This window comes from Brienomyrus brachyistius, chromosome 15, assembly GCF_023856365.1.
Source record: "Brienomyrus brachyistius isolate T26 chromosome 15, BBRACH_0.4, whole genome shotgun sequence".
NCBI lineage: Eukaryota > Metazoa > Chordata > Actinopteri > Osteoglossiformes > Mormyridae > Brienomyrus > Brienomyrus brachyistius.
In genome coordinates this window covers 15,974,879-15,980,878 of record NC_064547.1, presented here as the reverse complement: position 1 = coordinate 15,980,878, position 6,000 = coordinate 15,974,879, and the positions used below count along the sequence as shown (strand labels likewise).

General features: G+C 39.0%; 1 long non-coding RNA gene across 1 annotated transcript; it reads left to right on the top strand.

Annotated features, from left to right (window-relative positions):
• The first annotated feature begins 1,539 nt into the window (after nucleotides 1-1,539).
• On the top strand, nucleotides 1,540-3,332 carry LOC125709377 (uncharacterized). The gene is made up of 3 exons (XR_007382688.1): nucleotides 1,540-1,642; nucleotides 1,990-2,156; nucleotides 2,680-3,332. It is a non-coding gene; the product is annotated as an uncharacterized LOC125709377 (long non-coding RNA).
• Nucleotides 3,333-6,000: the final 2,668 nt, after the last annotated feature.

Below are 6,000 nucleotides of genomic sequence, written 5' to 3'. Positions count from 1 at the left end.
TCTGCAGAGGATGCCTCTCTCTCTAAGGGGGTCCTATAGGTTGGGGTTATCTCTGCAGAGGGTGCCTCTCTCTCTAAGGGGGTCCTATAGGTTGGGGTTATATCTGCAGAGGATGCCTCTCTCTCTAAGGGGTCCTATAGGTTGGGGTTATCTCTGCAGAGGATGCCTCTCTCTCTCTAAGGGGGTTTTATAGGTTGGGGTTATCTCTGCAGAGGATGCCTCTCTCTCTAAGGGGGTCCTATAGGTTGGGGTTATCTCTGCAGAGGATGCCTCTCTCTCTAAGGGGGTCCTATAGGTTGGGGTTATCTCTGCAGAGGATGCCTCTCTCTCTAAGGGGGTCCTATAGGTTGGGGTTATCTCTGCAGAAGATGCCTCTCTCTCTCTAAGGGGGTCCTATAGGTTGGGGTTATCTCTGCAGAGGATGCCTCTCTCTCTTTAAGGGGGTCCTATAGGTTGGGGTTATCTCTGCAGAGGATGCCTCTCTCTCTTTAAGGGGGTCCTATAGGTTGGGGTTATCTCTGCAGAGGATGCCTCTCTCTCTTTAAGGGGGTCCTATAGGTTGGGGTTATCTCTGCAGAGGATGCCTCTCTCTCTAAGGGGGTCCTATAGGTTGGGGTTATCTCTGCAGAGGATGCCTCTCTCTCTCTAAGGGGGTCCTATAGGTTGGGGTTATCTCTGCAGAGGATGCCTCTCTCTCTAAGGGGGTCCTATAGGTTGGGGTTATCTCTGCAGAGGATGCCTCTCTCTCTAAGGGGGTCCTATAGGTTGGGGTTATCTCTGCAGAGGATGCCTCTCTCTCTAAGGGGGTCCTATAGGTTGGGGTTATCTCTGCAGAGGATGCCTCTCTCTCTCTAAGGGGGTCCTATAGGTTGGGGTTATCTCTGCAGAGGATGCCTCTCTCTCTAAGGGGGTCCTATAGGTTGGGGTTATCTCTGCAGAGGATGCCTCTCTCTCTAAGGGGGTCCTATAGGTTGGGGTTATCTCTGCAGAGGATGCCTCTCTCTCTAAGGGGTCCTATAGGTTGGGGTTATCTCTGCAGAGGATGCCTCTCTCTCTAAGGGGTCCTTCTGCATTTCTGTGTAAATTATTATCCTTCATTCTTTTGTTCCCAAATGGCTTCTCATTGTGTTCTTTTCTCTAACAGGCTCTACACACCGTCCCTGTGGTGAGTTTCAGATGATATGTGACCAATTCAATGTGGTCTCTGAACGATAAATATGTTGCTCTTATTTAATTTCAAAAGATCTTTTAAAATAAAAGTAGTAAAATTTCTTTCCAAAAAATATGGTATTTAGTCCACCAGCATAATTATTTTACCCTGTTTCTTAAAGCTTATTTCTTCATATTTTAGATTTGCTATGATAAAAATTTCATTCAGTATTAGTCAGATTCCCACCTAAAATGGCCATCGTTCTTAGAAACAGTGCAAACTGCCTACTGTGATACACTAATGCTATGAATGAAAGCTGACATAATCCATCTAGTTCCTGACATATTTAACTTTTTACATCTTTGTTTCTAGTTAAGGATACCTACTCACTGAAGTACTCTGGAACCTGGCCACCAAAAATAGAATGGGCAAATCGACCGGAGAACTGCAGTAACGCCACGCCTGATTACACCTGCAGAGATACAAGCAAAGGTAAATAAATATGGCTTCAAATTGGAACTAAACCATAAATAAAAACTCTGATGATCATACATTTATATTTAAAGTGAATATGAATTAAAATTCTAAAATTATCTGAAATTCTACCCTAATATGAAAAGTAAATATAATAAATGTTGTTTGATAAGACATTGTATAGTTGACAGCAGAATAGATTTTTTTTAATTATTATTATTAAAAGAGGGTTCCACGTTCAACCTTGACCAACTGATACCACAGCGCGATTACATCTGCACTGTGAACATAAGTCAACATTTGGCTGATTTTTGGCTCGTGCTTAAAAAGAGGATGTGCTTAACTAAACAACTGTGTATTTGCAGATGAAGGAGACTTGCAAGGTATATCAGTACCAATTCCAGCAATGGACAGAAAAGAACATTCCGGAAAATCCACAGGACTTGGTGGAAATGATGCAAAGTGTCAAGTATAAGACTGAGTATGACAAAATCAGACCTGACAGGAATGTGCCTATTGTGGTCCACTGCAAGTGAGTGATTTTGTCATTTTCTTCAAAAAGCTCAGTAACTCTACGTGGGTCAAGCATAACTATAATTGCATTAGACCTGAATTATTTTACAGAATTTCATGCAAAAATTGCTGATTTTTCAATATACACTTTTCCTGTTCTTATTATTGTGTTGTCAGTTACCATCCCATTAATATAATGACAACAATAGTCAATATAACTACATAATATAATACTAAATGCTACAACAAAACACTGCGGAAGGAGAGGCAGGGAGTGATAATGAGCTTGGTGAGTCAGTGATTTCGAAAGAAAGACTATCGTCCGGTCTTACATCACGGGAAGCCAAATGATGTCATTAGAGAACATTGAGAGAACACTGGGGGAAAATACCAAAGAAGGAGGGGGTCAGTCGGGGACAGCAGCCCCTTCAGTGCAGTAGTGCTTAAGTAATCACTAACTGAGAAAGTAAGTTTGCATAGTTTCCCTTTGGTTACCCAATGATTTCTGGCTGCTTTACTCTCTCGAATATTCCCTCCATCAGGACCAGTACCAGTTCCTCTATGACACAATAGAGAGCACCTCCCTGCCCAGGACAATGAAGTACAGCCAAGCCACAGGAGCGGACTCTGTGGACATGGTGGCACCTTGGGGGAGGGCAGCAGTGTTACCAAAGCTGGCCAGCAGAGGGACACATAGCAATATAGTGGTTAGAATAAGCATTAAGGATGCTTGGTACTGCATTATAATGGTATCTGTAGTACATTATAGATGAAAGCTTCACAAGGCAGTCATAATACATAATAAACATATCTAGTTATGCCATGTTTATAATGCTTTATGAATGCATTATAGTGCATTATGAATGTGTTTATAAATTACTAAAAACATGGCCTGAAGTAAAAGCGTTACCAACCTATTTTCTATATAACCTTTCTATATAAACTTTTATTTTAGTTTGTGCTTCAGTAGTAATTCCTTTTGTATTGTGAATGATTTTGTCCTGCATATGTTCGCTTTCACTCAAGAGCAAAAACAGCCTTTAAACTAAAAAGAAACATTGATTTGTGATAATCATTGATACTGACATGAATTATTTAAAAACATGAAAGAAATTTATGCCTAAGGTCAATTTTCTTACTTATTCATGATAAATGATAGATAATTGTGCATAAATTACAATATACAACAACAAAATCAAACACAAATGCTAAATATTGTACTAATGAACTATTTATGTTTAATAGTTTAAACAATCAACTTGATCAACGTTGTTCATGAACTGGAATTGGAAATGTGGATTTTCTGCATGATTAAATATGCCACTGTTTTCCACGGAAGTATATGGATGTTTGCCTTTTGTATAATTTGTACCAAATATATTTAACTTGAACCTTGATCCCAAGGGTTGGTGACAACACCACCATGTCACCCTAGAATAACACATTGAGGTACAATTTTATCAATACTCTTTATCAATACATTTTGTAATGCATTCCCACATATCGGACATATGCGTTGCCACATATTCTTTGAGACAACGCTCAACTAAGAGAGACAGTTAACCTGGTTCGGCGCAGACTTTTTCACTTGTGTAAGTTACCATGGTGACTCAGCTGGGATTCATTTAAGACATGTTGATGGAACGGAACTCCCATCATTATGATTCAACAGCCATTTCCTTTGCCAAACTGTAACTAATTGACCCGATTGCTTTTCTGTTTATTAGGGGTGTAACAATTCTCACTGAGGTCATGGTTCAGTTCTGACTTCAATTTTTGAGCCACAGTTCAGTTAATGCTTTTTTTTTTGCTGGGTGAGGTAAAAACCGGAGAAAAATTTCAGACTTTTGTTAATCTTTCCTGTGCTGCTGAGATAAAAGTCCAGAGGATGTCTTTTGATAAGCCCTTGTTGGCTGACATCTTTTGAAACACGACAAATTGTATGTGTTTTGTCTGTGATATGATTGCTACCTCTATGCTTCACACCCAAATGTTCCTACACTACTGACTTTAATGTGGCTGGGGGGTCTGCGATCTCACGGTTGTTGTCTGTCTTTAGCTAATGAAATTCAGATAGTTTTTTCTGCGGGCATGATCACTCGAACATGATTTGACCATAATAGTCATACGACACACGCAGTTGGAAGACAAAATAGGTGTAATGTTTAATATTTACAAAATATATTGTGGGACTAGAGCTTGCAATAACTTTAAATAGATGAATAATTTTGTGATTTATAAGTGTTTTGTGAAAAGTGAGTTTTGTGACAGAGCTGAACAGGCTGCACCTGCAGCGATGGCAGCGGGTTGGAGTTGGATGGGGGGGCTGCGGTTTTGTCTTGATCATGAACGTTTGTATTGTGGATTCAGTCTTGGTTTCAGAACTGTTACACCATTCCTATTTACGCATCCGCAGTGCGAGATTTTTTCCTTTTCAGAGAGTTTGAGGGCTCTATATATATATTATATGCACACAAACACACTGCATATTGGCCCGACAAACTTTTCGGATATCTTTGTTTTATGAAATATCTGACTGCCCGACTTGTACCCCGTACGTCTGCAAATGCACAGCATTAAACTTTACGGCACATTTTACGATGGTGCCTGATTTGTACCATCCTGTTTCAAGACCCAACCTGATCTTGTTAACATACCAGGGCATTGAGCAGGCTGTTTGTGCCTGTCCAGCAGCTCAAAATATGAAGAAAATTTGTATATGTATCTGTATATTTATATGTACTAAATCTGGAAGGGTTACAAGCTAAGGTGCACACAGCGTTTAATTCCAATGTAACCAACCACTCTAAGCTGTCAAAATGTGTCAAATTAAATAGCAGCTGTCTGTACTGTTTTATTTTTAAAAAATCATCACCAAAATAGGAACACTTCAAATTCATATTTCAGAAAAAAATGCTTACTAAGTATTGAAAGTAACCTAGTCAATTATAAAGTTTTTGATCATTTTTATGTAATAGCGAAGACAGCCGCCTCCCACGTATACATATTTCCAGTGCCGCATAAGTTTGTAAGTGGACAACTGTCTGTGAAAGTGTGTTTCTGAAGGAGCAGTGACTGGTGTCAGGATGTGGTTTTGCACTGATCTTAATGGGAGGCCTGCTAGCTGCACTGCACGCTTTCTGCAAGGCAAGGCTCAGCTGCGGAAAGCTGCACTGTGGAGGAAATGAGGAAGTGCGTTCTGGATTTACTGTTAGGACAGTTTACACTTTAGATATTTTTGATCAAAAAATTTTCCTAAAACGGTTTTAGAATTTTGTGAATCTGTTTTTAACAGCTGTGTGGTTTTTCCATGTGAGCAAATTTCAAATACTGACAACAAATATCCTCTGTAAAAATACACGTATATAAAAAGTCTGTTGACTATATTTCTCTGAATCATTCTTAGAATTTTGTATGTAAATCTTTGGAAAATTCAGAATATATTTCATACAGAAAAATAATGCATTATTTATTGGTTACCAATTGCTGTACTACCATGTGATTCAATCATTTGATATTTATCACTCGAATTTACTAAAAATTTTCCTTCTCAATTACTTGACAAAATGCAGTCGTGTTGATGACTGCATTTTGCCAAGTAATTGAGAAGGAAAATTTTAGTAAATGCAAAAACATCTTAAGGAAAACATTCATATTTGAAGGACTCACCTAATAATGCAAGGTTAGCCAGCCTCCGGAAGTAGCCTAGCCTGTCTTTGTCATCACTTTGACTTACATAAAATGTACTTATGATTCGTGCGTGTCAAAATAATCGCTGTAAAAACAAAGGATAGCCCCATCACTTAACCGTATCATTTTGCAAAATACTGTACATAATAACCAATTAAATTAATTACTTTGTG